The sequence below is a fragment of the Lathamus discolor genome, chromosome 15, assembly GCF_037157495.1.
Source record: "Lathamus discolor isolate bLatDis1 chromosome 15, bLatDis1.hap1, whole genome shotgun sequence".
NCBI classification, from domain to species: domain Eukaryota; kingdom Metazoa; phylum Chordata; class Aves; order Psittaciformes; family Psittacidae; genus Lathamus; species Lathamus discolor.
The window spans coordinates 2,100,166-2,127,694 of record NC_088898.1 but is presented as its reverse complement, the minus strand read 5'-3'; the positions used below and the strand labels follow the sequence as shown (position 1 = coordinate 2,127,694).

Sequence of the window (27,529 nt, the reverse complement as noted above, 5' to 3'; positions counted from 1 at the left end):
GGAGAGATCAGGTCCATTTTGGACATTTCTCTCTTGGCATGGTCTGTGCAACTTACTGCTCTCAGCTCTACTCATGCCCATCACTCCAAGCCCCACTGACTGCTCTCCTCACTCTTGTATATGTTGTCTCTATATCATTTGTCCCTTGGTGCTGACTGCACCAGGCTCCAGCAGGAGAAGTCCCTAAAACATGCAGCAATCCTATGAGTTGCAGGGAGGGAAAGGGCAATCCAAGAGCAAATAGCACTAACAGGAGGACTGGTTTAGTGGTGGCCTTGGCAGTGCTGGGTTAATGGTTGGAGTCCATGATCTTAAAGGTCCTTTCCAGCCAAAATGATTCCATGATTCTGTGAGTCTGTTCTATGAATCTCTGTGCTGGAGCTTTCTGCTCTCTCCCATGGGAGCATCATGCTATGCAACCCCTTCAAGAAGGTTCCGGTCCAGCACACCAGTCAAGAACCTCGCAGGATATGACAAACTGCTTGGAGGCCTTGTTAAAGCCTTATTTTAATCATTTTATCGCTCTAATTCTTGTTTTCATTGTCTTTGCTGTAAATCTACTGGCTGCAGCCCAGTCTGCATCCTGCTCTTTCCTGGGAAATGGAGTGTGCCAGACCTGCCCATTGCAGCAGGGCAGAAAGAACCAGTGCTGGGGAAGGGAGACAATCTTGGAACAAGGCTGTATATGCTAACATGTTCCAATAATATATTATAAGCCTATACATGCTAATGCTAATGCATATGCTATACGCATAGTCACTGACTGGAGCAACTGCCCAGCATTTAACACATCTCCATCAGACATCCGTGCCCAAAGAGCCTTAAAACTGTGTCTTCAGCGCCTAAAATCAGGAGTGAACAAATCAGTGCCTTTACGTTTTGCTATCGCAGGTGGTAGAGCTCCAAGTTCCTCGAATAGCTCTTCTCAACACAAATGACAACTGTATCTTGTATTATTAAATCTGTCATCAAATTGCATGTCTCTGAAATGGTGAAAGTCAAAGAGGATCCACGGAGGGGGGTGTTTCTGCACAATACCCAGCAGAGCTGAGGGAGCCTTTTAAATAAGAAAAGGTGTTATTGCTGTCACTGTCAGCAGAAGGAAGCTCACAGAACCACTGAGTGCTCTCTCATCCCACTCACTGCCTTCCCAGCATCCCAGCCATGCACCCTGGGGCCACAAAAGCCTGGCACGCAGCTGAGATAGAACCCCAGAGAGGCACAGGGCTGTGGCTCAGGCTGGGTGTGAGTGGAGTACCTGTGCTGGGCAACGTCTCCTGCTGAGCTGGGGCTCCCCTTTGTCTACAGCACGGCTCTGCTCACATCCCCTTTTCTAATATTGTCACTAGAGAGGCCAAAGGAGCCTACATTGTATTTACAAGCCCCACGGCAGCCCTCTGCTCCCCATGGCTGCTGTCATGCCTGGGGACACCTCCTGCTCCTTGCCGTGTAGCGGGAAGGATGGTGGCAGGAGCCCTGGCACTGCACTGCAGAGCCACAAGGCAATGGGTTCTGCTGGAGCAACCTGCTCTAGTCAGAGGTGTCCCTGCCCATGGCAGTTGGAACTGGACGAGCTTTGAGGTCCCTTCCAACCCAAACCATTCCGTGATGGCTGGGAATCAGAAGGGAGCAAGGAGAGTCACTCAGTTTACCTCTGAACGTTAACATGACTATGAATTACCATTCGCTACATCAAGCATGATTTAAAGAGAACAAACACAGATGCAGCCTTGACCTTCTCTCCCTGCCTGCACTCTCCTTTTCTTATCCCCTTCCTACAAGCCACAATCCCTGAGCCTGGGGCAGATGCTCAATGCTGCTGCTGGGGCAACTCCTCACTGTCTCCAGCTCACAAGTCTGAATGAGGCTTCTCTTGTTATCACACTTCACTGTTTTCACTGTATCTGGGTGTTCCCCTAGCTGTACATTGACTATAAACATGCTTCCTTTTCCAACAGTGATTATTATTTGCTGTATTTATTGAGTAGTGAATGGCTAAAAGTCATTTTGCTGCTGTTTATGATACTGGAAGCAATACTGGTCAACCCGCTACTTTTGGGGGGAAAGATGGGAGGGAGGAAGTGTGCCTGCAGCCTAATGAGGACGCAAGTGCTTGCCAGGCTTTAACTTGAAATACTTTCCTTCTTTTCAACAATATCCTTTTCCGCTGGGCGCTGGAAAGAGCGGAGCTGGACAATTGCATGGGAAGCTGGGAGAGGCTAACAACAGAGGAGGAGTGGAGTTGGGAGTGAAACCAGTCCATGTCCTTTGACTCAAAACGTGAAAAGAAACAAATTGCATGAAGGATGGCTAACAAAGGCAGCTTTAACACTCGTTTCAGGGTTTGTCTTTTCAGGTTCACAGCACGGAGGCCAGGAAAGGACATTCGGATTCCTACATTACACGAGTTTCTGTTCATCTCCCTTTAAAGTTGGCTCTGCTGCGCTCTTACCACGTACACAGCCGCCTACACGCACCCTGCTTGCAAACACACCCGCCCCAGCCTGGCCAGTGCTGTTCTCACAACCATACACAGCTTTTACAGCCGCTTCCAAAACTGCACTCATTCCATAGGCAGCACCATACGCTCCACTCCTCTGCATGTGAGGGAATTGCTTCCCTGGGCCCTGTGCTCCCAAATTACGGAACCCCTTTATCCGGAGTACCAGCGCTCAGAGTAAACACCTTCCAAACAGACCACTCACCACTTGATTCCTGCATCTTCCCTTCTCTCCCTGCCAATGTCCAGAGAAGGCACCGAGCACTCCTTTGCTCGGTGGGTGATTAAACACAGAGGTTGGCTCCAGCTCAACCCCCCCCGGCTGATTCCACAGGAACAGCACACACATCTGCACCGCTGAACCGACTGACAGACCTCGGGAGATCCCTGTTCAGAGCAACGCAGCATTTGAACACCAACACACTGCGGTGCTGGAGCCCAGCAGTCCCACCAGCTGAAGCAAGGCACTGGAAGGTCTGTTTCCTCCGTATCTGGCCCTTTTTAAATAGCAGCATATGAATTGAAAGGATTTAAAAGGTCCAGCTTCCAGAGCAAGCTCACGAAGGTGCAGGGAATACTTTGTCCATTGTAATCTGGCAAATCCTAGCGAACCACTGAAAAGGAAGGTAAGTGGAAAACTACCAGACACTCACCCCAAGCTTCCACGGGACAGAGAAATAAGATCAGGAGAGATCCCCAGTTCCGAGGTGCCCAGGGAAGTCAGCTCCTCTGCGAGCAGCGCGAGCCCATCTCCTGCCTGTCCCTCTGCTTGGTGCCTGAGCGGGCTCTTGATCTGCTCCAGACTCCGGGACCGCCAGACTTCCTCTGCAGCTGATAGTGGGGTTATGAAAGTAAACTGACTATTGCCCTTTGTGAGGAGGTGGGGGGCTGGGAAGCTCAGCCCCTTCCCTTCCTTTGTAATTCAAACCCTTCCTTGAGGCTCTGCTCTGGAGGAGAGGCATCTGCTCCCAGCCCCTTCCCTGCTGCCTGGGAGCTCCCACAGGTACTGGCTGGGATCCAGGCTGAACAAACCGCACCGCACTCCCAGCTTCCATGACAAAGCAGCTCATTCCTAATTAACCTTCACCTAGCATCCTTCTCTCTCATACACAATCAGTGCGAACACACAGGTAAGAAGGGAGAGGAGCTGCACAGGAGAACCGGCTCCTCTGCACCTCAGATCAGTGTGAACATTTCCTCTTCATTTACTCAGTATCAGGCTCCCATCGCTTCCAAAATGTTGTGTATTCACCATCCCTACCTGGGGCTCTTGGCTGCTGAACACTGGGAGCTGCTGGGTGGATGGATGCTGGTGGCATCAGAGGAGGGCAGGTTTCCCACCCTTCCTTGCACTGCTCCCCAAGCCTGGCATTGCAATGGCAATGTGCTTTCCTAGGCAGCTGCATCGGGATCGGGCAGCCCTGATCTTTATTACTTCCTGAAGGCAGTTAATCTTTAAAGCTGAAACTATAAATGCTGCCAGCTTAGCTTGCAGCCTCCTTCTACGGGTATTTACAATTCACATTTAGAATCGTAAAGAAGCCCAGGCATGCAGGGATGTGTCCACAATGCAGACATACAGGAATTAAAGGCCATTCTCCACAAATCCTCTTGAAATCTAAACTTTCATTATTAGCCATACGCAGTGTGATGATAAACTCCAGTCCGACAGCAACACACACATCTCGCCTCACTGTGTTTCAGCATCACAATACTCCACAAAGCCCTGGTAAGCAGGCTCAGTCCGACAGATTTTCCTTCACCCTGTCAGTGGGAAAATGCTGGCACATTACAGAAAGGAAAAAAACCCAAAACTGGGATATTGTGTTGAAGTTCCCACAGCTCCCGGTGCCTGCCCCCCTTTCCCGAAACATCCTCCTTGAGCAGTGGTTTGTGCTCATTTCTGACAGCACATGTTTAGATTCGCTGCTCTGGTGATGACCACAAGCAGTGGGGAGGGTCACATTATCCATCTCAGCTGTTTGTACCATTCCCCGAGTTAATGAGAAAGGGAGCTGAGAGCATCTGCTGTGATCCAGGGCATGTTCTTGCACCAGCAATCATGCTGTACCCCAGACTGAGGACTAAGAATGAAAATGGCTTTGCAGTGCCTGTGATGGAGCTCAGGTTTGGAGTCTTAGGCCAAATGCCACTTCCACTGCAGCCCACTGGCTGTGTTCTCTGTTCTCCTTGATTTACAGGAGCAGGATTTGACTACAGAGCCGCTGTCCCAGGCTATCTGCAAGCCTCCCGTTTCCTGGGATCCCTCCCATGCTCACCCCAATCCCTGGGTTGGCAGACAGGCACATCTTAACTTATGGCCTTAGGGCATTAATAGTAGGTAGATATTAAATGACACAATAAAACCACGGACAGTCTGAGGCTGGTACAAAAGAACAGCTCAGCAAACAAACCAACCCCCAAATCTGTGTGTCTGTGCTGTTACGAGAACACAAGGAGCTTGCTTTTCTTCTGTATTACACTGGGTCAAACTAATTCCACTCATTTATTCTCTATATACATGGGCACACTAAAATAAGAATTGAGCTAGCATTGAATATTCCTGTCTTAGGAATGACTCCCAGCTGCTAGTAACACAGAAGGTCCACGAGAGCCTGGGAGCATGTATCCATATGCATGCTTATCTCTTCATTTCAGGCCATTCTCTTCCTTTCAGACCATTCATCATTCCTTGCCTGGAAGCAACAGTTAATTTACAATAACTCAATGTCGAGATTGCAGTTTAAAATCCTCTTGAGGATTGCCCTGGGAGAAGATTTTGTCCTGGCTCTCTGCGGCCACTGATTCAGCTGAGCCTCTTCTGAAGTCACTCACTCCTAAAGCATGATAGAAACAAAGAAAGAGAGACCTCCTGGCTGCAGCCAGTGCACATCCAAACCCAATGATGGATCATCTCTCCAGAGCATTCTTTTGGGATTTCAATAGCAGAACTGAGAGGCAGAAAAGAAGGATAAGGCCAGTCACAAAACCCTGCATGCAGTGGAGACTATTCCCTATGGTTTATTGTTTTGTCCAAATATAGATCTAAATAACATATGAGTCTTGCACAGAGCAGGAAATGCTTTCAACCTAAGAAGGAGAAGATGGAGGAGAAGGTGCCCCTGTGCTCACATCAACAGATTGGACCTTTCTGAAAAAGCCATGTCACAACCAGACCTGCTCCCCACCTTCCAAACAGCAATCCAGATAAAATCCATGGGAAAGATCCTTGGAGCAGAGCTAACTATGGACTGAGTCTATATCCTAGAATCATAGAATCAACCAGGTTGGAAAAGGCCTTTAAGCTCACCCAGTCCAACCGTGCCCAGCACTGCCAAGGCCACCACTAACCCATGGCACTGTGGCCTCGTCTCCAGGGTGCGTGAACCCTTGCAGGGACAGTGATTCCACCACTGCCCTGGGCAGCCTGTTCCAATGCCTAAGCACCATCTGGGGAAGGAATTGTTCCTCAGCTCCAGTCTATCCTGTCCTCCCCTTCCCTCTCATATTTGCTTGGACTCAGCTTTATCTTTCCATTTTAAGGACTTTGCCACCTCATACCAGCTTTGATGGCTCTTGCCTTTTAACAAGCCCAAAATGCAGCTAGAATTTTGGAGAGCAATTATTGAAGCATCTTCAGGTAGCGCTGCAGACAGTGCCTTATGTGCCATCTATGGAAATCAGAAGGTGTCTAAAGAGGGTGTTTACAAGCAGAATGCTGCTCAAAGTCTGCCTCGGTTGCAGATAACAAGGCTGAGACAATGACAGATCTCCTTCCCCTGGCAGCCAAGAGCAGCTCCCTCTGATTGGCTTTGCTGTGTTTATCCAGGATGCTGGGAGAGAGCAGGCACCAAATATGCAATTAATTGGCAGTTTGCAGGAGCATATTGCCTAAAGATAAACAGAGTGGGTGATCCTGGCGCATGTAACACGCTGAGCGCTGCAGAGGTAGTGCTGACCCAGTTAAAAACCAAACGAGGGTTCCTTGGTTCTCTTGGAACATAACTGTATTCAAATGAAGACTTTTTGTGCGTGGTCCCTCTGGCCTTTGGGTGCTCTGTGTGTGTTTAAGCTGTTCCACGGTCTTCCTTAATCTGCAAGTACTTTGTAAATGAAGGATTTGCTGAGAACTTCTACTGCTGACATGAGTGGATAGAAGCTGTTCTGTGCAGGAGCAGACAAGTGACTGCGAGGCGGTGTTAATGGCCTCTGCTCTTCACAGCGGGTGATTTGCAAGCAGGAAGAGAGGAGGATGCTGGATCTAAGTCCAACCTGGCATCAGGTGATGTGGGAAGGAACAAAACTCCCTAGGACAGACCCACGAGTGAAAGGATGAGGTCTGGAGGAGTAGAGGGGAAGGAGGACCTGGAGCAGGGGATGACCAATGCTCAGGAAATAGAGGGTGCGTGGAAGGGACAGGCTACAGCTTCTAAACAGAGGTGTTGTCATAGGCACAAAGATGACATAAAACCCAGTCAGGAAAACAGTAAGGGAGAAGAGTGAATGCTCCTTGGAGGTCAGGGTACTCACTGTGGAAAATCTGCTGAGGCTGGAAGGGGAAAAGCAACTCAAACGTGATGCCAGACAAGCTGGGAACCTTGAGAGACTTCAGGAGTGGGATTCGTGACATGATCAGAGCAGCAGCCCAAACTGGTGGATCAAGTGCGAGACCCAAATGCTGACAGAAGAGCCCTCACTTCAGCAGAGAGGATGCGCATTAGAAGAGAAGTCCTCGATGAGGACTTTCAGACTTAGTGTTCTGCAGAACAAAGGAGAGGCCACACAGCTCCTGTGTGCAGCAGTGACAGGCAATGAAAATCACTGACCTCCCAAGACAAAAGGACATTTGCCTTCTCATCTTTTATACTTAGTGCTATAAAACTAACGATTAAAGCATGTGACAAATCTCTCACTTCATTTTACTGAGGCAGCATTGACATTTACCAGCACCGTTCAGATGGAGCAAGAAAACAAGCCATGACCTGGCAACCTCTCTGTGAGGGACAATGCACAGAGATTGTATCTGGCCTGAGCAATGTGATGACTTCAAAATGCCTTTACAGGAATTACTGATCCCCTGGGGAGAGTTTTACGGCATGCTCTGACTTGTGCTTTTACTTGATGCTTTCACTTTGCCCTCAGCCTGGGCTGTGAACGCAGAGTGGATGGTTTCACATGCACTCTGTGCTCCACAGACTATGTCCTTCCTTCTTCTATGCTAAGGTGATTCCAGGTCAGTTCCTCATGCAGGGCTCAGTCCAGCTTCCATCTGCATTGTCCTGAAGGCCAGGCCTTAACCACATGCCATGGAGTTCAGTGTTCCAAAAGCATGGCAAAAATTCAGCAGTGTTTTAAAATACCTTTTACTTCTGGATCAAAGTGCCTGCATTTGGGTACCCAAAATTAGCAAGCAAAATAGGTGACATTTTATTCAGAGATGCAGAATTTCCATTGATTTTAATGGATTCAGCATCCCAGAAAAGTAGGCCACTTACTGATGTACCTACATAAGCATCTTCATGCTGACTTGAAGGAGCCAAGTTTGCGAACGATGATGACCTCATGTTTTAAAAATCAGGAGAAAACTCTGCACCCATCAGTCTGCAGTTCCCTTTATTTCTGTCAGCAAGTCTCATTCAAGCTGTAAATGTGCCTTTAAAGTTCCCTGCAATGAAGTCTCCTCTGTTCAAGAGAACACTTGGGTACAAGCTAATGTCTTCCCGAAGAGAAGCACTGCGGTGAATCAAGGCTAATGGCTTCCTCATATCCCCGTGGTGGAGGTGGGAACGAAGCTTAGTCTCCCCACAGAACAGTTCTGATCCTGATGGGAATGGCTCAGCAGCCTTGGAGACTGTTTCTGCCTCATCACTTCACCCAAGGGCACGGTGGCATCCTACAGGACTTAGTTCTTCAAAGCACAAGTACACAACACTGGATAAATGGCTTCGTGTTCTGGGCAGGGTGGAGGAAGGAGATGGGGCAGTGAGAAGCAGCAAGACCTTGAGCAAGAGGAGTTCTGGGGAGGGCTATGGAACCAGTGGAGCACGATCCTGTGCTAATGCCCATGAAGGAACTCCTCAACCTGCTGTTTATCTTGCAACTTATCTATTTTAACCTCATGCGACTGAAGGACTATCAGTCCTGCCGTCTGTCAGCTGAAGGAAATAGCTGCATAATTGAGTTCTGATTGTTTAAAGCACTTGGCAGGAAACAATAGATAAAAGCTGACAGGACTTTCACAGTTAACAATACACACTAATGAAGTGAAATGCTGCTCAGAGAAATATTGTGACGGGTATCCGTGGATTCAGATGAAGGAAAGGAAGTGTCAGGGTGGGTTCTGCGCTGCCCTCCCTCAGTCTTGACTTTGATGAAGAGTCATCGGCTCCTCCTCCTCTCTGTCCACTCTTCCATCACACTGCGCAGTCCCACAGCACTGTCAGCAAGGTTGTAAAGTGACACTGGTTTAAGAAATTCCCAGACAGCATCCACAAGTGAGCTGAGCTCCCATGGACTTCGGCATTCCTATGGCTCTTACCAGCAGGATTTCACCTGTGGAATGCCACAGACCATCGAAGGGAAGCGATGGGGGAAACCCCTGAACCCGGATGGATGCACAGGCAGCACTGAGCTTCCAGCGGGAGCATTTGGGTGCAGGACTGTTCACAGCCACAGCATGACAGGAACTCAGCACGTAGCCAGTGCAGGCAGGGAGGGCTCTGACTGTCCAACTTGCTCCTAAAGGCAATTGCTGGATATTGAACTTTGGTAGCAGGAGTCACTGCCACTGCAGACAGCTACAGGCACTTCTTATTGTCCCTTATCTTACACATTGCAGCTCAGAGCCTGAATTATTCAAAGCAGTCTTCACTGACAGCTTCTTGAAGCAGGAGGCACACAGACACACAGATGGCGGCTATAGTTTTCCCCTGTGCCTGGAGTATCCCAATTCCCACGTGTGTTGAACTGGACAATTAGTGCAATTTGTTAAGCAGGCAGCAGGCAGTGAGGTGGAGCACACCGTGCTGTGCTCTCAGAGGGTGCTGGTCCACAGCCCCTCTCATCTTCATGTCATCAGATGTGCAGACAGGCAGCAGCCAACCTGCCCTGACTACGACTGCAATGCACAGTGTATTGGGTTGGTTGGCTGTGGTTTCAACCACTGGCTCAGCTAGAATGACACTAAAGGCCCCAAAGAAACTAATGAGAGGCCCCAAAGAAATCAATGATCAAAAGCACTATGGGAAAGGATTTCCCTGTTGTGTTTCTTACTGTAGGCACAATAAGATTGTCTTGGTGTGCTGCAAGGAGGTTCCATGCACAGAAGTAGGATCAGTGTCTATTGTGACTATGATTAATCTCTCAGATACCTCCTGAAAAGCAAAGTTTCAAAGGCTCCTGGCTGCATCCAAGCTGTGACAGTTCTGCTGGGGCACTGGGGTGTTAACGCTTCAAACCTGACACTCCTGAAGTGGATGACAAAGCTCCACGTTGACTCAAGGGTGAAGGAACAGACCTCGGAAGGCATGGATGTGGCCTGAGTTTCCTGGCTGAATGGTGCCGTCAGCTGGTTTGCTGTCATGGAGGCGGATTGTCCCTTATCTTGGGAATACCAGAGGCTGTTTACTGGAATGAACTCAGCAGCTGGGAGGGATCAGGGACTCCTGAGCTCCTGCACTGATGTGCAAAAGCAGCAGCAGTGGTAACAGACTGAGTGGGTACGAAGGGAAAATATCAGTACAGCTTTCTCTGAGCAGACCTGTGCCTCTGTGGTGCCTGCCCATCACCGTCACTGGCTCACTAAACACCCAGGATGCACAAGGAGAGGGTTGGGAGAGCCCTGTGGTGTGAGGGTGGGATCCCACAGGCACTGGGATCAGATGTGGTGGATGCTGGACAGTGGCTGTAAGAGTTAAGCTGGAGGCCCCAGCTAGAGGCCAGCTCACCACAGAAGCCATAGCGTCAGTGTTAACCTATTCTCACATTGCAGGCTCAGAGAGAGACCGAGGGGTGTCTGTGACCAATATCTACTGTGATTTCCCCAGGGGAGCTCAGGAATGCCTGTTTTTTCATGTGTTGTTCCAAATTTAATCCCTGCTAATAGTTCATATAAGTTCATATAAATATATCCCCATACAACAAGGAAGACCAAAACTACAGGGAGTTAAGCCCAGAGTCTGCCTAACGACTGCATTATCTTCCCAGTAACTCCGTATAAGCTCAGAGCTTTCCTGCAGTCATCATAACAGAACCATCACTACTGTGTCCTCTGGATGTCATTAATAAATAATAAATCAAACCACTCAGGAAGAGGGAGCAAAACCACATCTTGGATTTTTCGGAGCACACTGAGGTCAGTAGCAGTGACAGGCAGGAAAGGGAATGTGTAACGGGACAAGCCCTGGGGAACAGCAGCTTTGCAATGTCACAGGGACAGGTAGGAAGAACAGAGGATGCTGCAGGCACAGGCAGTGCCGGCAGCACAGCCCAGGCCCCATTGCCCGCAGGCACCAGCAGCACAGGAACAAGAGTGCCGTGCTTCAATGCCAGCACCAGCGTCTGCCAGAGAAGGTCAGTGTATTTTTGCTGTCAGCTTCTTGGGAGGTTTCTTTTAACATGGCTTAATTGGGTTTTAGCACTGGTGAAAGCCCCGGAGAGAGAGAACTCGCGCCTAGTCACAGAGAGTTACGAGCCCTGACAATGGCAACATCCCTCTTTGCACAGTCAATGTATGAACAGTTCTCTCCTCCCTCTCTGCAGTCAGCCCTGCTGAGATCCAGGAGTCAATCCTCCCTTCTCTTTCTCTCTTTTTTTCCAGTACACAGCACTGTCCATCCCCAAAGTTCCTCCTCTCACTCTGTTGGCGGTGAGACAGGCGGGTGGTGTCACCAACTGGTGGTACAGGAAACTTACTGGTCCTGAAGAAACTGCTCTAGCGGAAGGTGTCCTTGCCCATGGCCGGGGTTAGGAGTTGCATGAGCTTTAAGGTCCCTTCCAACACAAAACAGTCTGGGATTCTATGCTTCTACGAGTACAGGGCTTGGAGGATAAGCTTTGACACCACCCACTGCTCTTGGGTCAGCTTAGCCCATGCCAAGCTGTCAGGATGCCCTGCATCCCTGCAGCCCCGTAACTCCACCAGCATCTTAAGGAGTAATACCTGGTATTGTCACTTCCACAGATTTCTCTCCTTACCCCTGCTCTTTCTCAGTTGCCTCATACCCACCCTGACTCACAATTATCAGAAAGAAGAAGAGAATGAAAACACACAGCAAGAGGAATCCCCCTTTTTTAAAGGCAAGGAACAAACTATTCTTAAAACAGCTGCTTGAATATGACCTAGAAAAGGAATCTAACCCCAAAACAGAGGCCAGTGAAACACACCCTGTCGATGGGAGAAAAATATCTTCATCATCCTTTACCAAGTTAATCTTTTTCCCAGGTGTGCCAAGCCAGCCAGAGCCCAGGGAGGGAAAGCGAGATGCTTTCCATTTCCTGAACACTTCTTAAACTATGGAAGGTTCAAATCCATCATCTCAAACATGGCTCCGACCATTTCTCTCCTTCTTGTGCTCTCTCAAAGAGCCTCACTCTGCTGGAACTTCATTGTGGCCATTTTCCTCTTTACAGAAAGCATTACTCTTGAGACACACTCAGTTCCAACGCAACACACGGGTCATTCTCACCCCCACACATGTAACAGTCAATGAACTGCTTTAGTTTACTGCAGCCTGAGATGGGATTTCAAAACGTGTAGGATCCTTCCAAGATCCTGTTCCTGTTCCCACTCCCTGCCCCACCCTTCGCTCTTCACAGGGATCCTTTGGGGGATGCTGAAACCGAAATCCATTTGCTTGCCAAACAGTTTTCCTTTTCGCCACCTACACTTCCACTTGGGCTCCCGTGAGGCCCCTGGGGCGCGCCGCTGCTGGCACTCGCTCCTGTTAGCAAATGGACCTTGTTTGATTGGGACTGGGTGGAAGGAATCTGCTTCCCATCAGATGCGTGAGGCTGGGCTGTGGGGAGGGTATTATTCTGTTTACCGGCTGGGGATATTTGGAGTGCAGTCATTTGTTGTTGTGAATTTGGATTAGAGGCATCTCCTGCCTCCTGACAGTTGCTGGCAGCATGCTGTAAAAATATGATTAATTAAAGTGTGACTGTGAATCCACTCAGAGCCTTCAGACTTTCCTCCTCTAACATTAAATGGAGAAAGGGCCATTTAAAAAGTTCAGACCTTGAAGCAGATTTCAAAGTGCACCGCAGTTCAGCTCAGCACGACGAGGTTCAACCTTCAACATTTAAAAGCCATGATTCCTCGGAGAGAAGAGACTTCAGCTCCTGGCCCAATCCCAAATACAGAAATAAATAAATAAGAGATAAATAACCAGGCCATGCTCAGAAAGGACTTCAGCAGAAGCACACTGATCACCTGAGGGGCTCCTCCGTAGCCTACGTGGCATTTTTACCTTTGTAGACAGCTCAATCCCAGAATACAGCCCTGTTGCGCTGAGATTCCACATTAAAACAACACATTCTGGCTCGGTGAGAAGCCACTGGAAATCCTGGAAGACCTTCACAAACAAGCAGTGTAGGACTTGTAAAAGAGACACCACTTGATAAATTGGGAAATGTGAATTTGCTAACAGGGATGTAAAAGGTATTTTAACTGATGTGCAATGGCTGCAGCACAGGCACGGCTCAATCTGAGCAGGGCGGAAGGTCTGCTTTTGAAGAAGTCAAACTTGAAATAAAATAAGAAGAAAAATGTCTGCTACATTCCAAGGTCACAAAGGGTTCCCTGAAGCTCCGTATCCCCCCCGACTCTGCCTTCCTAAATGATAGTCACTTGTTAGTGCAGAGCACCTACTTGAAACGGAACATAATTAGCAGGGAAAAGGAAAAGCATGTCAGACTGAGAGAGGATGTCTGTAACAAGAGGTTGTGAGGAGCAATGTGCTGCACATTCACAGGCAAAATGAGCTATTTATTTATTTCAAGAGCATTGCTTTTAAGCTTGACATGTTTTAAGCAGTTTGGTATTCTACAGCCTTCTGACTGACTGATAGCTTGGAGGGAAGGATCAAGAATGGGAAGCACAGGCTTGTTACGCAGTGCTAGCTGTGGTAGCCCACTTTTCCAAGCTGACTCCCTTCCTATCTCCAAAGCTCAATATCACGGTCAGTTCTCACAGGCAGTCCCTCTGCCTAACCCCCGCTTGGAATCACCACCCAGATACTCCACAAGTGAACCAGTTTCTCTGAAGAGCCTTCATGAACCAAGCAAACCCCTGCTTTGAATGGTGAGTATTGTAGGAGATGACCTGCGGGACAAAATGTCCCATTTTAACAGGTGCAGGCCACGAGGAGTCTCCAGCACACGCGAGGTTTTAAAACCAGTAACTTGTACAACAGCCCGGAGCTGGTGTTATCGATGCAGAGCTGCTGCCCGAGCTCCGGAGGCCAGCAGCTCACCCCACTGTACACACACCACCCAGCCCTGCTCTTGCCAAGGCTACAGGCAAAGGCAGCATGAAAGAAATAGGCATTTGCTTCTGAAAAAAGAAAGAAATCAGTAACTCTGTTGTTAGGCAAGAGCACAGGCTACAGTACAGTCTCTGAACAGGTAAACTTCGGCACAGCCACACTTACAGACGGTGCAAGACTAGGAATGGAAATTTAAAATGAAGCATTTGAAGTTGGGGTGAGAGTAAAAAAATACATAAACTCTTTGAAAAGACAGTGATTATTCGACATTATAACTCTGCGTGCTAATGTATGTGATTCCCATTGACATTTTCTTTCTAAGTCAGTTTGTATTCATTTTGTTGCACACAGGTAAGTTCTAGATAAGAGCATTGTGGTGTGTGGAAGGTTTAATCCAACAGAAACCCCCTAACATGCAATTTAAGGATCTCAGGTTCATTAATCCTACGAGCAGCTTGTTTAATCTAGTTTATTTGCATGGGACTGAGCGAGACAGGGTACAGCAGACACTGCCTTCCCTTCAGAGACACCCTTTGGGGTCTCCATGCCAGGCATGGAGCTTCTTTCTCCATCCTCTGTCTATTGACTGGGCCAGTAAAGACTGGACAGTTCCAGAAAGGTCTGTTTCCAACAGAGATTCCAGCATGATCTGTCCTCTCTGCAGGCCTTCTGCTAAGAAAATAATACCCACTCTCCTCCTCATGAACCCATGAGAATTGGACTAAATCCTGAGAAGAACTGCTCTTCCTCTGTGAAACAAATGCATTTTCCCCTTAGCCCTGTGCCCTATGGAACTGCTTCCTTTTCAAGGAATCCAACTGTAAGAAAGCCTCAAATTTCCTCCAACTCTGTATCTTTCAACTGGGATAAGTCCCTGTTTTGTAGCCATGACCAATCTCTAGCTTTGCCCATCAAAGACAACAACTGAGGCTTATACAAGAGAATTAAAAGGAAAAAACAAAGACCTCCCACAGCTAACATCTGCTGGAGAACAAAACAGTGCATCCGGGCTATGGCGTTCAAACAACGCACCCCAACCCATTCTCCCCCTCTTCCCCCCAGACCCTCCTTTCCCCCATAAATCTCCCTCCTCTCAGACCCTGCTTGGGATCCTCAGGTGCTAATGGAAAGAAGAAGAGACCTGTTGGGTGGTTGACTCCTCCAGCACATCCTCAAGGACCGTGTCAGTAACTGGAGAGCTTTCACTCCTCCTCCAGGCAGCCCGCTCCAGCCTGACATATGCTGCATGCGGCTGATTTCCCGATGCCTGGATGCCTGCATCTTCCCACCTTGTCCCACGTCTATCTGTCAATTATCCACCCTAAATTCTTTCACCTCCCCACTGTTGACACCTTTTAAATACATGGTTATGAAATCCATCCTCTGTTACCCTGCAGCCGACCTACATAACAGACCAGGCTCTGCTCTGCGCTCCCATCAGCTGCTCGAGAGCTGATGCAGACAGAGATGTTCCCAACTACCAATCTGATCCCACCGAGGGACTATGTTTAGATCACACACCAGGGCCTCGTCAGACGGCATCCCAAAGAGCATCCATCATGGCTCGATTCTACTTTGCTGCCTCCGATGTAGCTTGTTAACTATTCCCAAAAACGAGTGTGTTTTAATGACTGTTTTCTGAGAATTGGGATTATTTTCCTTCTAAATGTTTTCCTCTGATTATCTCCAGGATGAAATTCATTTGGTTAATTACCATCCTTTTAATTTGTTTAAGACTGTGTTTCTGTTTCCTGTGCTGTAACACCTCCCTGCCAGCTCTGCCTGCATTTATTCAGTGTCTGACAGACTCTCGGTTTGGGGAACAAACAGAAGATTTCCATAAAAACACACACCAAACAGGCAGCCCTGCAGGGAAAGCCTGAGATCCACCTACAATCCAAGGCAGGAGAGAAACCTCATTCAAATGGGCACATTTATAGCTGGTGTTTATTACTGGAAATCCTGTCTCTGTGCCCAGCCAGGTTTCAGCCTCCCGCACCCTCTCAGCCTCCAATTCCACTTCATCTCTGGACACGCAGTCCAAGCTGTCCTCCTGTCAGACACAATCTTTTATAACATCTCCTTCATTTGCCAAAACCCATCAGTTTTGTACCTAATGCCTGGCTTATTCCATCATCATCCTATTACTACCCTGAAACAGAGGTAGATGAATTCCAATTTCATTATCGAGCTCTCAGTTCCAGTCAGTGATGCACATACTGGAAGAGCCCTCCTCTAATTTCATTAGTTTTCTAAACTTCCCTAATAATAACAAAAAAAAATATCTTCCATGGATAATGCAAATGAGACCAATGGAGCCATTAGGAGACATTTCAAGTATTCTAAAGCCAACGGCAGAGCCACCCAAAAGGAAAGGTCGTGGCACCCAATTAAATTACATGCACAGACTTGAACTGCAGCAGCACTGAAGAGCATCCAGTGGCTTGGGAAGAAATTCAGAGCTGTACACATTTACCATCACACGTACAACACCACAGCCCCTGCTTCCCGGACATGTACTTTGCCCTCTGTTACCTCAGGGAGGACAATTCCCCTTTCAGCTTACAGGAATTCTATCCAGCAGCTCAGGATGTTCTCCTTGAGCCCATGCCCGTGTCCCAGCACAGCCCCTGGTGCCACCCCAGCCTCAGCTGCACCCACTGCTCTTTTCCATGCCAACATATTTCTATCTCATGCAGAAAGCTGTTTGTCCCTTAATAAGGGCACATTTTCCAGAGAGCTCTGTTGTTCTGGAAATTATGGGCTATAAAGAATTAATGGCTGAATATAAATCAATTTAGCTCACCGAGAGAGTATGTGTTTTATGTGGTGGAGGCTTTCAAAGAAAAGTAATTAGTTGATTTGGCATTTTAATCTTCAGAAAAATAAAGAAGCTGTTTTTCTGCTGAGAGGATGTGTTTGAACACAGAAACATATGCTGTGCTTTCTGAAACTATAGTAAGAAATATTTATCTGCTGGATGTGGCATAGCTGATAGTCACTTCTATTGTCTCAGGAAGATCCCTTGCGATAAAGACTTCAACACAGAGACTGCATTTTACTTCCCAAAGTGCCCAACTAAAGGCTTTTCAAAAGGTAGGTCTGCTTTTCTCCCAGGTAGGTTGCTTCTAGGGACTGCTACAAGGAGATAAACAAACGAGACCAAGTTGGAGAAGAGAAGGCTCTGGGGAGACCTTAGAACAGTCTTTTAGCACCTAAAGGGGGCCTGCAAGAAATCTGGAGAGGGATATTTGACAGGGGCCGGTAGGGACAGGACAAGAGGGAATGGCTTTAACCTGCCAGAGGGGAGACTGAGATGAGCTCTTAGGCAGAAGCGTTTCCCTCTGAAGGTGGATGGGGCTTGGAGCAAGCTGCTCTAGTGGAAGGTGTCCCTGCCTGTGACAGGGGGCTGGGACCGGATGAGCTTTAAGGTCCCTTCGACCCAAACCCATCTGGGATTCTATGATTCCAAGGATGATTCAGAGCGACTGACCCACCTCCCGGGAATACTGGATAAGATACTGCCCTCTCTATATCAGTGTCATAACAAAACAAATCCCTCCTTATTCCATTTGCTGCATTTCTCCCATTAACACCTTTGGTGTGTTTAGCAGAGACCAACCCAAGCTAGCTTGCAACACATTTGAGTTGCTTCCCCCCTGCTCCCCACTAACAACTCATTTAACAGCAGCCCAGCAATTAGAAAATCAATATTCCATTCAGACGCACACACTTCATCTAGAGCATTACTTAAGGAATGTCTCTTGCAGCCTTATCTTTGCTGGACAAAGGCTAGGGCAGAAAGGACACTCTGAAGGTAGGTTATCTGACTGATTTAAGATGATTTCTCTTAAGGCCCACGCAGTGTTTGCCAAATGTCTGAGGCTGGGTACAGCCAGCATGGATACGACATTGTACTAATAAGCATCTCCGTGCCAGGGAGTGTGTGTCTGAATACAGTTGCAGGGAAATGCAAGCTTGCGTTATTGTTTAATATCGTACCACCCACCTGAGTAAAACAGAGCCTGACACATGTCGTAAGGAATTACTCCAGGAATGCAGGGCCCTCAGGCACCAAAGCCCCGTTTGTATTCCAGTTGTGTTACCCCAAAATAAAATAAATAACTAACAATCACATCTTCTTTCCTATGAAAGGGTTTCCAGCCATTCAAGCACTTACTACATTGCTGTTACAAGCTCCCTTGCTGGAAGTGCAGGGGCAGCAAAGGGGAAGAAAAGCAGAGACAAAGCAAAGAGGAGGAATCACAATGGAGAAATGACTCTGATTTGCTGCATGTGAGGCCCTGCTGTATGCCCCCAACTCCAGAATTAGCATCAGTGGTTGTTGAAGCAGGATTCAAAACACTGCCCATCTGCAGAGGCCGGGCTGGGAGCAGTCTGCTTCATTCTCATGCTATTTAAAACAAGAGCTGGAATTGCCAATTGTTGTGGAAAACCACTCCCTTGCATGCAGGCGAGCAAGGACGGGAGACACTGTGGATTCAGGGAAAGTCACCACCTTTCTGAGCCATTAGAGAGTGGCAACAGCAGAAATTCCCTGAGCTCAGAGCAAGCCCCTCCACCTTCCTTCCCACCTCCTCCCGAAAAGCGAAAACCCCATCTCTGTGTTACTAAATTAAGTAGCAGGGATTCCCTTTGCGGGGAATGCTGGTGGTGAAAGCTGAACAGCGCAGACTTCCCTAGTCCAGCCTACATGCAATTCCCTGCTCTGTTTGTGTGTGTTGTGTAAGCCATAATTATGCAATCTCACAATTTACCATGGAGCACATTCTCAGCGTGCGACAGCTCAGCAGCAGCCTGTGACCACCACGGGAAGGACACGTTTTCCTGCAAATTCATTGACATGGAATAATGTGACCTGCTGTAGCACGGAAAAGGGCAGCGCAAAGATGAGCTCCAGGAAAAGGGGCCGCTGCTGACATGAATTCCAAGCAATGTACTCGGTTCTCTCTGTAGTTAATGCAAAGTCAAGCTGACCATGGGAAGGGCATGCAGAACTTTTACAATAGGTGTGTGGGGAGGCTGCTGTGAATTGGATGCTGTGACACAGAAAAAGCTCTGTGACCTCAGAAGAGGTTGACAACAAACAACTACACAGAGCCGGACACTTGACTGAAATGGAACCTTTGCCAGGGCACTTTCTGATACAAATGGGGGATAAAATCACTGGATGAAACAGCCCATCCAAAGTGGTCTTCACAAAAGGCCCCATCTGACTGGTTTGGGGGTTGCTGTTTGGTTTGGGGCTGGTTTTTTTGGTAATTTGCCACTTGCATCGTTTTTCAACACAAAAATAAGGAAGAATCCTAAGTCGATTTTTCAGGTGAGATAAAACCTGGATCATTTTTAAGGTTTTCAAATCACTGTAAACAGTGAGGAGATTACAGGAACATCTGCAATGCCCGATCACAACATTTACTAGAGAAAGAGTCCCCTAATCACTATTTCAAACAGTGCCCTAATACGCAGAGGTGCATGAGGGGTTTAACTCGATAAGGATGAACAGTTTGGAGGGGTCAGTTACTCCAATGTATTTCACTGACACCAGACAGGGTTATTCGTTATGTACCAAACACCAATAGCACCAATCCAATTTAATTCTGCATTCTTTATGCACTGACATTTCTAGCAAGAGAAAAAATAATGTAAGAGGAAGAAAAGTGTCCAGAAAAACTACTCAGAGGTGACTGATGCTTCTTCAGCTTATTGGTGACAAGGTCTGTGGTTTTAGTCCATCACACAGAGCAAATAAAAATGCCAGAGAGGCAGGTGATACAGCACTCATCCAGCTCTGAAAATACTGACACATTGCTCTATTCTGTAAGCTGCTGGAGTCAGGAGCAAGAATGCCTTGTGCTGATTGGGAACAAATTAGGATAGTGTAGGAGAATAAAGCTGGAGAGGGGCTTTGGACAAGGGCCTGTAGGGACAGGCCAAGGGGAATGGCTTGAACCTGCCCGAGGGGAGACTGAGCTGAGCTCTTAGGCAGAAGCTCTTCCCTGGGAGGGTGCTGAGGCGCTGGCACAGGGTGCCCAGAGAAGCTGTGGCTGCCCCATCCCTGGCAGTGCTCAAGGCCAGGTTGGACACAGGGGCTTGGAGCAAGCTGCTCCAGTGGAAGGGGTCCCTGCCCGTGGCAGGGGTTGGAGCTGGATGAGTTGGAAGGGACCTTAAAGCTCATTCAGTTCCAACCCCCTGCCACGGTCAGGGACACCTTCCACTAGAGCAGCTTGCTCCAAGCCCCTTCCATTGACAGTCTCCCTGGGGCACGTGTAGCCTGAAGGAGCAGTGAGGGACAAACGTGTTGTCTGGGAGGCACAGGGAAAGCAGCCATGCCCACACAAGCTGTAGCTGTTGTGAGGGCAGAGCAAGGAGCTCCCCAGGCTGTCAGTCAGAGCTGCATTCATACAGAGGAGTTTTTTCATTTCTAAAAGTTGTTATTGGAAAATGTCACTATTCATTGCCAAGAGGTGTCGTGACGCAGGAACTCTCATTACACCTAAGCCCTCTCAGCACAAAATAGCCACACACTGATAACCTGAATATATCTGCTGCAGCTGCTGTTCCATAGACTGCACTCTTGCACAGTCAGGTTATTTTACATGCTTATTAGCCCCATTATTTTATAACTCATTCCTCTGTGTAATGCTGACTCTCTATCACTTCATTTTAACAAAAGGATATGCTCCTCCGAGACAAGAGGGGATGACGAGCCTCCGAGATGGAAAGGGAGGGAGGGTGAGTGAAGGCAGCAGGTTGTGCTATGCCTGGGCTGAGGAAGCGCCTGGCAGAGCAGGAGGCCTGGAGCCTCTGTTCCCATGGGAGCTCTGGAGCCTCTGCCTCTGCTGCTGCTGCTCTTCCTGCGCTGGAGAGCTCTGCTCTGGGCGAGTGCTCCAGGGGAAGAGGTGAGAACGATGCAGGAGGGAGGCAGCCAGCACCCTCCCGGTTCTAGCAAGGAGCACGGAGCTCGCAGCAGCACATCCTCCATCTCCAGAGGTGCGGGGTTTGCTTGAGCCACGCCACTTCAACCTGTCTGACACACACAGAGCTGTGGTATCCAACACAGACTGTTAGAGCCATGGCACGAAGGTCCCCAATGCTCCTGCTGTCAGCCATCAGCACCACTGATACTAATGGGGGGGCCTGACCACCCTGGATGGATGCTGACAGTCCACAGTCTTTGTACTGCTGCACACATTGCTCCAAGCGGGTCTCCTTGTAGCGCTCAGTCAGTAACGCTCCCTGCTGAGTGTCCCAGCAGCCTGTTGTCTCCCTCCTCCTCCAGCACAGAATTTCTCTTCAGGTCCCAAAAGTGTAGAATCTGGATGCTACCAAACCCCCATCTTCACGTTCCTCATGTTTCCCACCTGCAGCACCCCTCAGACACCCATCCTGCAGATGCACACCACATACATGCCAGTGCTTTCAGGAAAAACAGCAGTAGAAAAGGCGTTTCTTTCAATGGTGTGCTAGTGTACCCACGCGATGTATTTATCAGGGAAAACCTCAAGTGATATAAACCATGGAAAACAGTCTAAGGGAGGCTCTTCAGCTGGAAAAGGAGGGATGACATGACAAATGTCCCCTTAGCAAATTATCAGCAAATAATGCATGGTAAAATAAGAATAAACTGTCTGTTTCTAGTTACTGTCTTTTACTAAAATGCCAAGAAATAGATATTAAAGATGAAAGATAACTAACAATAGATTAAAAAATGCTGGTGGCACACGTTATGTATCACACATCTCACTGCCTCTATGGGACTCACTGATACAAGATGTAATTGTGAACAAAGGCTTCACACGCCTCAAACAGGACTATTATTATTTTTTAAGGCAATGAAACCTTTTATACCATGCATCAGAGATAACCAAGCTCTCGAGCAGGGAATAAGCCAACCATGAACTGGTGAGAGCCTCAACATGAGTGACTCTATCTGAGCAGGGCAAGACACCCTGCCTTGCTTTATACAAAGAGAGAGCTTTCTCTATAAAGGCATCAAGTCAGAAACTTCTCTTCAGTGCACATCAGAATGGATACAAGAGGGCCACGATAATGAAAAAAAAGACAAATAATTCTGTGCCCTTTTCTTGCAGGTTTCACTCAAGGACCTGGAATTGCTTTATGAATACATATCACAGAGCCGCCAGCAGCCTGGGGAAGCGGCAATGTTACACAAAGCTCATAAGCCACACTTAAGAGATGACAGTTCAAGCCAATGCAGAAGTCAGCGGATGATTTCTGCTAAGTTACATGTTCTGTGAGAACATGTTAAAATAGAGTCAGAATTATTACCCACTCGGTAGGGCTCAAATGTCTGTGTAAATGAAGCCAGGAGTAACTAGTTACAGGAAGAAGGATTGAGGAGATTAATATTAGCTGGACCCACTTCCCTAGATGGCTCATAGAGTTTCTAATAGAATAGAGATGCAAGAAAGCAATTAAAGGCCCTAACTTAAAAAAATCTCTGAGTGCTGAAGGTCTGCCAGCATCTACCTCTAAAGTCTGCAACGCAACTGGGCCCCTTCCTCCAGGGACCTTCTAACAACCTCTCAGACATCAGGGTAATTATTGCAAAGTGGGACCCAGACTGTGGTTACTGGTACGATCAAGGAAACCCCTGGAGGTTTCACCACCAGACACGCTCTCACCAGAAGTGAAGCAGACTTTCAGCTGTGGGCTGGCATTTCTGTAATGACTAAACTCAAAACCCCATTCGCTGTGGCTACTGGTGCTCCGGTGGGTTGGGGTTGAGGCTGTCTGCTCAGGGGTGCTTCCAGACAGGCTTTGGTATCCAGCATGGATCCACCACAGCCATAATCCCTGAAGAAGACTCCTGGCAAGGAGCACACTCATGGAGTTAGAAAGAAGACAAGGGAGATAATGGATGGAGAGAGACAATACCTAAAGAGCTTTGGGTGACATGGTCTAGTGTGAGGTGTCCCTGCCCATGGCAGGGGTCGGAACTGGATGATCTTAAGGTCCTTTCCAACCCAAACCATTCTATGATTCTATCATCACAAGGGTAGCACATAGCCAGTGAAGTGTCCCTGCTCTGGCAGGGCACCGCTGTTCCCCTGCAACAGTCTCAAAGCAAAACTTGCACCCCTGATGTTTCAACTCCTCCAATCAACCGGGTGTTCTGTCTCTTCGGGGAGCTTAAAGACTGTGGTGGATTTGCGAGTTTCTGGTGCACAGGGAACTTCCACTGCTGGGGTATAAATCCACGCTTGGTTCTCACATGTAATCTCCAATTTAAGCAAACTGGGAGTAAGGAAAGAAATGAAATACTAATTGCAATCCAATTGTTCCATCTTCTATCCACCCCCTGCCAACTTCCCTCCCTGCTCCCTAATCCATAAGGTCTGCGTGATGATCAGTGAATAATTAATTCTGGGTGAGCTGGAGAGGTTCCATGCAGAGCCTCTTGCAGATGGAGCCAGCTCAGGAAAGGCATGGCCAGTGTTTGTTGCTTCCCTGTTGGTTCTGCTGGGCACCAGCATCCATCAAGGCACTCCCATGGGTGCTAATGGTACTGCGTTGGCCAAGCCCTCTCTGCTCACCAGCAGAGACATTGCACAGACACATCTTTCCATGTTTACTTAGAAGAAGTTACAGTGAAAATGATGCAATACAGAGTAATAGTGAGCAGTGCCATGTCAGTGACTAAAATACGAAGGTAGAGCATTAAAGCAACCAATTCAGAATGTACCAAAAGAAATAAAAGATGCTGCAGTGCTGTTTTTTAAAGCATGCAAACCTGATCTTCTGAAAGCACATGGGTTAAAATGAAAGAGATCCAAGTACCACCGAAATCAAGCAACTGGCAACTGGAATTCGAATTAGCTTCTCACTGGTTTTTAGCAATAGTCAGGACTAAAATTGTTCCTATGTCCTTAGGCAGTAAGAAAGACTTTGTATTCTGATTGAAAATGCCAAAAATCTCACACACACACACGAGTCAATTCTCTTGCGACAGGAAAAAGACGATATAGAAATTCTTCTCTCTTTGTATATATATCCATATAATTTAAAGTGTTTTTTCTGTATAGGAACAAACACATCCATAATGGAACAAATCTCCCCACACAGCAAGAACAGCAAAATATTAATTATTCAAGGTACATACAACTGAGTTATGTAAATCATTTGGTAAGTACTTTGCAGAGGGACTCCTATGGGGAAGAAGCTTGGAATGGTTCGAGCAAGGGACGTGTGTAATCTCTCATGTCCCAACCATGGCTATTGCACAGGGCCAAAACAACCCCAGAGACATCTGTACCTGTGAGCAAAGGGCAATGGCTGATAGAATACCTGTGGCTTGAATAATTACTAATACACTGATATCATTTTGTGAATGAATGCCACCCTCCTGCACACCATCAATCATGTGCAATGCATGCCACATCCCTTTCTCATAGAATTACTTACATAACACACATGGATGAAAGTTAAATTCATATTTTTGGCTTCAGTTCAAATCTGTTTAGTGTTTTAAAACAAATCGTATTTTAATTCAATTGGAAGTGCAGTGCTTTCATTCAATTAAAACCAGTTCTTGCTTCTTTTCATCACACCTGACCTGAATTTTGCCAGGGAACATGAAATATTCTGTAGTTGTACTGAAACTTAAAATTATGAACACTGCCAACCAGATAAACAAGATCATAGTATCAGTATCCTAAGAAGACATCCATATGTGAATGAACCAAATGATATCTCCCTAATAATCATGTAAGACAGGGCTCCACATCAGGAGGCATTATTAAAGACTGTGGTAAGGAGGAAGGACAGAGGAGTGTATTCTTTCTCCGGTCTGTTTTTTCCCTTCCCTCCCAGCTGATGGATGAACTTCACAGAGTTATTTTATATTCACAAGTCTCGAACATCATTACACCCAGTGCTCCGTACAAGGAGCTGCCAGCAGTGAGCTCAGCGCACAGGCTGCCTCCAGCTACAATCAGCGCGTTTCTGTGCACGACCACTGCAATATGAAATTGGATAACAAGATACCCACGTCAAACAGCTGCGTCTTCCAGCTCCCGAACAAAGGATGGCAAACCCTGCCCAACATCAGTTGTTATGTGCTCACTTACAACTCTTTGCCCTTCACATGGATTTTTCAATCAAGGTTTTGCAGAGTTTCAATGGAACGCAGCAAAACTTGGTTTTAAACATTTCCTCCTTCCAAGACAGAGACGTTTATTGCTAATACTGATTGCCAATAGAAATGACAGAGTAGAGGACAGAGAAATCAGATCCATCAAGCAATGTACTTCTCCTACGAGAAGGGAAATTCCATTCTGGAAGATGGAACATGACGCAGATGCCAAGTGGATATCTCTCTCCCATGGCTACACACCGAGAGTACAGTTTGACATTGTACCTCATTAAATGCAACTGCACATGCCATTGAAAGGAAAAGTCCTTTCCTGCCATCTCCCCGTTCCTCTGCACTTAAATGAGTTGGTTCAGCGCCCTGGTCAAACAGAAAATCATCCCCTAAATAATAATCTGCCATGGAATCAACTTGCTGACCTTCCTGCGATTGCGTGATGACTGGATCTGCTGCACAGGGAACACATGGCCAGGAGACAGGGGCCTGTGGAAAGCAAGACTGCTCCTCTCAGATTAAAGTCAAGTCTTCATCATGAGCAGTTTTCACTGTGTGCCAGAGTGTTTCAGCCTGGGATAGAAGTATCTTAGTTCTTACTGTCAACAAATAATAACTAAGCTAGCAAACAGAAGGGTCAAGAACTCACAGAAAGTGTCTCCTGGTCTAAAAGCTGCAGTGATGGCATTTCCCTTCTCTTCCCCCCCCCCCCCCCCGAAGTTTATTGACATGAAGAGTAATGCTAATGTAATTGCACTGAAATTCATGCACATGAAAATCTCACCGCAGCGAAGCCAGAATAAATCCTGTGTTTGGAAACAAAATGTTAATGGAGTAGCAGAATCTGTCTTCGAGCTGCGGAACAGCAAGACACCATCAGCCACAATGCAACTGAACTGTCACCCTGACTCCAAGTCTTTGCTGGAAGGATAGGAACAGAACTATCTGCTTGTAACCCTGAGGTGTACACTGATGCACCACAACATCGTGTCTGCCAGGCAATGGCCAAATGAGTCAATAATGTGTATTCAGCCTGTGAGAAGAGGAAAATGAAAGACAGCATCCTTCCATCCATTAATCAACCTGCCCTGCCGCTGCCGACACAAAGCCTTCCGATCGTCAGCAGTTACCAAACATTCTTCAAACACTAACCATCTGCAGCTGGAATACAACGCTTTGATTACAAACGTCAAAAAGATAGAGCATAAAATTCACTTCTCCTTATTTAGTAGGTTTGGAGCACTGTGGCTTCACGCTACACTAATTCAGTGCCCTCAGTATGAAAACTCCCCATTATGATGTCTCGTCAAATTAGAGGCAACGATACAACGCTGTCATCTCTCCCCTCACACAACACTATATTTTGTAATTAAGCAGGACAGTGAAACAATGGCCTTGCTTAGAGAGAAAAGGTCAGGAATGCAAAACATATTTTTGCAAGCTAATTGTAAGATGCATGAAGCCAATTATCCCAATAGCGCCGCATATGCCGAGGCAGGAAGGATTGTTATCAGTTTGCTCCATGACTCGAAGTGGAGTCAAAGCGGTAGCTGCACCCCATGGGGCACAGCACCCTTCGTTTGGACTGTTAGGGACCTGGGAAGAGGAGGAACATGAGGAAGGCTGCTAAAATAATTCCAGCCTCTTAGCCCTTCCCTTAACAGTTTCCTATGGCCTGAAAAATGTCTAGGAATTAACATAGTTGGTTACTGAAAGATATCAGACATGACCTCCCTATTTAGTTAGGAAGTTAGTTTGGATATGTAGGATAACGGGAAGTGCTTATGTATGTCTTTGAGAAAGTTGAATACCTCGGCCTCAGATATGAATCACGGATTCACATCCACGTGCAAAAGCCAATTTAACAGGAAGAATAGTTGAAACCTTGCTGTTGCCTTGGGAGAAGCTGGAAGGCATCAGGTTGTTCTCAGTCCCTCTCAGGGTTGGAGCAGCTGAACAGGGCTTTAGAACAACTATTTCTGTACCCATGGGCTGGTGAGATGGATCTGCAACCTCCCAGATTTACCAGGAGTTCTACTTCCCTTCCTCAAGAGCATGTAATGCAAGGAGCACTGACCAGGGAAGAGCCTGAGCTTTGCCAAGGCTCTGCTGTATGAATATTGGTCTTTCTTCCATATAAAGGATTATATTTGTTGTTTCAGTGCCTCCCCCATTCCCCCTCCAAAATTCCCTCTTTCCATTAAGAGTATTATCCTTTTAAAAATATATGAATACCAGCTTCTAAACTTCCTAATACCATAAGAAGATGAGGAACAGAACAGTTTCTGGGGAGAACCAGGAATTTCCTCCTGCATCTCTCCTTCAAAGCAGTTCTCCGCTTTTACTCCAGCCTCCTTACACAGCCATTAATTAGAGATCAGTAATTAACTTTCTGGTTCAAGAAATATTTTG

At 47.3% G+C, this 27,529-nt stretch overlaps 1 protein-coding gene across 3 annotated transcripts in view; it reads right to left on the bottom strand.

Moving 5' to 3' along the window:
• DAB2IP (DAB2 interacting protein) overlaps nucleotides 1–27,529 on the bottom strand; it is a 146,894-nt gene that overhangs the window by 74,905 nt on the left and 44,460 nt on the right. Inside the window, exon 1 of one of the 3 annotated variants that reach the window (XM_065695247.1) lies at nucleotides 3,154–3,402. The exons of the other annotated variants lie outside the window; for them this stretch is intronic. The gene's annotated coding sequence lies outside the window, so the exon portion shown is untranslated. Of the gene's footprint in view, nucleotides 1–3,153; nucleotides 3,403–27,529 lie in introns of those variants that run through there. 3 annotated transcript variants of the gene reach the window in all.